This window comes from Sceloporus occidentalis, unplaced genomic scaffold (assembly GCF_023333645.1).
Source record: "Sceloporus occidentalis isolate IW3139 unplaced genomic scaffold, rSceOcc1.0.p SCAF_373, whole genome shotgun sequence".
In the NCBI taxonomy this organism is placed as follows: domain Eukaryota; kingdom Metazoa; phylum Chordata; class Lepidosauria; order Squamata; family Phrynosomatidae; genus Sceloporus; species Sceloporus occidentalis.
This window is the reverse complement of record NW_028317353.1, coordinates 1-4169: the sequence shown is the minus strand read 5'-3', so window position 1 is coordinate 4169 and position 4169 is coordinate 1. Positions and strand designations below refer to the sequence as shown.

The following is a 4169-nucleotide window of genomic DNA, read 5'->3' as shown; positions in this document are numbered from 1 at the left end:
GGCAGAAGGGGGCGCTCTCGCTTCAACGGGCGCCTGAAAACAGAGCGGAAAGCCACAATACATTAATAAAAAACACAAAACAAATAAAAATATATATATTTAAACAGTTCTTTACAAAATCTACGCAATAAAAAAAAGTAACTTCTACAGACAACGCATTTAAGGAGCTGAATTCTCCGACGTACCAGACAGTCAATCGTCACTCCCCTCCCCCCCCACGGGTGAGAGGAAGGTTTCGGGTACGGACATCAAAAGATAGAACGTGCCAGCAGATCGGCCCCTATTCAGCCCATCCAGCCTGCCTGTCTATTCCCACACTGTATTAGCATCTACTACTTCTACTGGGAGGCTGTTCCACTTATCTACTACCCACTCAGCAAAGTGAAAATTTCAGAGCGGCTCAGATATTGAATTCTGTTTCCATTGTAGAGACTTCCTTCTCACACTAGGGGGCGCCAAAGTGTTTTTAGGTTTTTTTTTTGTGTTTTTTTTTTGTTTTTTTTTGCTATGCATCATAGAAAGGTTTAAGTTTTTAGTAAAAAAGTATTACATTTATCCAGCATTAAAGCAGCAGGTTCCACTCCCAACACATGACAGAAAATATTTTGGATTCTAATATCCTCTGTGGTCAAAAAAACCTCCATGATTTACCGCTAGAACAGATTATATTAAAAATAATATATAAGAGAATTAACTCTTAAACTCTGGGTAATAAATAATAATGTAGCAGAGAATTTTTTTTTTGAAATCTTACAGGAAAGCGCAGGGGATGGGCCCCCAGGAGCCGACCCCCGATAACGTTAGGGTTACGGCCGGGAACGTCGCAGATGTTTGGGGTACAATCGTTACCCCCTTTCGGGCGTCAGTTCCGATCCTTCCGCGTTTAATCCCCCTTTGAGACGCGGCAGACATTCCGAGGCTTTACACGCCATAACTCGTCCTGCCGCGTCTGGGATTTCACAGGAAACGCCACAAAAAAGGAGACAGAGACGGAGACCCTTTAACCGCCGCGGCGGAAAATAATAAAAGGAGATCAAAGCCAAGAGCGTCCCGGGGTGACGGAGCGGATACAAAGTATCCAGGCGGTTTGTTAAAGCAGGTTTTTGGTTGTTTTTTTTTTAAATAGAACTTTGACAGAAAAGTACAAAAATACTGCCAAATAGTTTTTAAGTTATAATTCAGACATTTTTCTCAACATTAATAAGCCTTTTCCGGAATGTTTCTCGGGCTTTTTAGGATTTATTTCTTTTTTTGAAGAGGTCGGTGGTTTTAGAGAGATCCTCCGGAGCGACCCTCTCTACAGAAACCACGGAACGTTCCCAAAACTTCCGGAATGAATAGAGACCGTCCGTCCTGATGACGAGAAACCCCCCCCGCGCTCCGCCGGACCAAGTTCCAGCGATAATGGAGGACAGAAGAGCCGATCGAGAACACGACGATTACCTGTCCTGTAAGAAAGCCAGGTGGCTAGTGACGGCCTTCAATGAAAGGGAGGGGAAAAAAACAAAACCCCCCCTAAAAAAACATAAAAAATAGATACGATTAAACATAAAAAATGGATGCTATTAAACTACATGGAATGTTTTAGATCCCTAATTTTCCATGAAGAAGAAGATTTGAAATATATTTTTGTTTTATCGATTTTTTTTCTTTAATACATAAGTAGCACCATGAGAAAAAGGTTTTTTTTGGCAACACTCCTCGGCGTCTCTTTAACAACCTTCCGTGACCCTGAAAGTCACACAACGAGTCTTTTTCGGAGCTTAATTATAAGATAACGCAAGACATTGTACAGAATCCCACCCGTGCAACTAAAGGGTTAATGCTAAAAAAAAATGTAAAAAAAATTACTAAAAATAGAAAAAAATTAATAAATTGCAGTGCAAAAAAATAAATAAAATTGGTTACTGAAATTAAAATTCATGGGTTTTTTTTAATCAGAAAGATCTGGTATGGGGGGGTGGGGGGTGTGAAAGAGCAAAGATCTGCCCCGACACGAACGGGAATGTAAAATACGTAACAATGGCGTTTCTGCGGATTCAATGAATATCGCGCCAGAGACAATAAATTGTAAATCTTATAATCACTTTTTGGTTAATATTTAGTCTTTTTAAGACAACTTTAAAAATGTACAATCATTTACATAACACTGTATCGTTTCGTCTGGTGGAGACAGGACTGTCGGGTAACTCTCTACGGGCGGTCCGAGCCAAGCTGGCGGTGTCCCTTGGGCCTTGGACGGGCCGTCTCTCCTATTTGAGAAGGAATATGGAGGTCCCTCAAAGACCCAACGCAGTTGAAGTTGCATGCTGGACGTTTCATCGAGAAGACTCCAGCTTGGCCATTGACCTTCAGGTGGCATTAGGTGATCCAGGCCAATCTTTCGGTGTCCATTCAGCCTTGAATGGACCGTTTCTCCTAGTTGAGTAGAAATATGAAGGTCCCCTCAAAAGATCCTGAGAAGAGTTTACATGCTGGACTTTTAGAAGCATCAAGGAGGTCTCCAGAGTCATGGAGACGACCGGCTTGACCACTATCCTTTGGGTGGCATTGGATGATCCATGCCAGACTTTCAGCGTCCATTTGGCCTTAAATAGATGGTTCATCAAAGATCCTGAGATGAGATCCCGTCCTAGACTTCTAGAAGCAGTGAGGAGCTTTCAAAAATCATTGCGATGACAGAGTTGACCGTTATCCTTCAGGTGGGATTACAAGGCCCCATTGTTCATTGTTTATTGAACCACTCGGCGGTTGTCTTGCGTTGACTAAAGCCTTGTTTGCGCTCCGTTCTCATGTGTGCACAGAAGCCCGTTGTCTCTCTGCGTCACCCCACTACACACGGCATTGACACGGCTCAACACATTCTTTTTACTTCTCCCCCCGAAACCTTAGATAAAGGCCGATGGCTTTGAGCTCCACCAGGAGGTCCTGGATCACCCCGTCGCTGACGAAGATGTTGAGGAAAGGGTCCAGGGCGCTGCTGAGGCTGGTGAGAGCGAAAGTGACTCGATAGGCCGGACGGACCTTCTTCTCGATATCGCAGCTGCAGTAACCGCTGTCGCTCACGTACGAGCGGATGAAGAGGACCACGTGGTAGGGAAGGTAGCAAAGCACAAAGATGGCGGTCATGGAAATCAGAAGGCCGGTGATCCTCCTTTTCTGCTCCGTGTCCAGTCCAAACGTCCGATGGATGACTCTGATGATGGAACAATAAGAAAACACCAGAAGAACCAGCGGGATCAGGAAGACCACGAATATTCGGAAATAATTGAGGTGGGCCATCCACCTCTCCATGGGGTACCTCTCATAGCAGAGCTCCACGTTCTGACTGGAGGTAAACAGGTCATCCCGGCTCAGGAAGTAGGAATGGGAACCCAAGATGGCCAACCAGACGGCACCGCAAACCACGCCAGCGCCCTTCATGCTCCTGATCCCTCTGGAGCGCAAAGGGAAGGCCGTGGCTACGAAGCGGTCGGCGGCGATGCAGCTCAGGAACGCTATGGTGGTGTAGAGGTTGGCGTTGAAGAAGAAGCCCACGATCTTGCAGGTCAGGGCACCGAACAGCCAGTCCTCCTTGGCCGTGTAGGCGATCCAGACGGGGAGGGTGAAGATGTACATGAGGTCGGAGGCGCACAGGTTGGCCAGGTAGACGCCGAGCACATTGCCTCGCTTCACGTGCTGGACGATCACACCGATGGCGGCCAAGTTGCCGAAGAGGCCGACGATAAAAACCACCGAGTAGGTAATCGGGAAGAGCGTAGCCTCGAAGCGGCCGGTGTAATTGCAGGTCTGTTCACAAGCCATGGCAGAAGGGGGCGCTCTCGCTTCAACGGGCGCCTGAAAACAGAGCGGAAAGCCACAAGACATTAATAAAAAACACACAAAATATATATATTGTGTTGACAGTATATAATGTATAATGTATAGATAAATCAGTGACCGGCCCCTGTATAATGTATAGATAAATCAACGAGCCGGCCCCTGTATAATGTATAGATAAATCAGTGACCGCCCCTGTATAATGTACAGATAAATCAGTGACCGGCCCCTGTGTAATGTATAGATAAATCACTTGTCATTATTTAAAGATACACTTAATGGAGTCACCTGCATTCAAGCAGGAATATTAGCCATAACATACTGGGGGTCTGCTATATGATCAAAGCGGG

At 45.6% G+C, this 4169-nt stretch overlaps 1 pseudogene; it reads right to left on the bottom strand.

Annotated features, from left to right (window-relative positions):
• Positions 1-2765: 2765 nt before the first annotated feature.
• On the bottom strand, positions 2766-3804 carry LOC149273468 (G protein-coupled receptor 4-like; annotated as a pseudogene).
• Between the last annotated feature and the right edge of the window lie 365 nt (positions 3805-4169).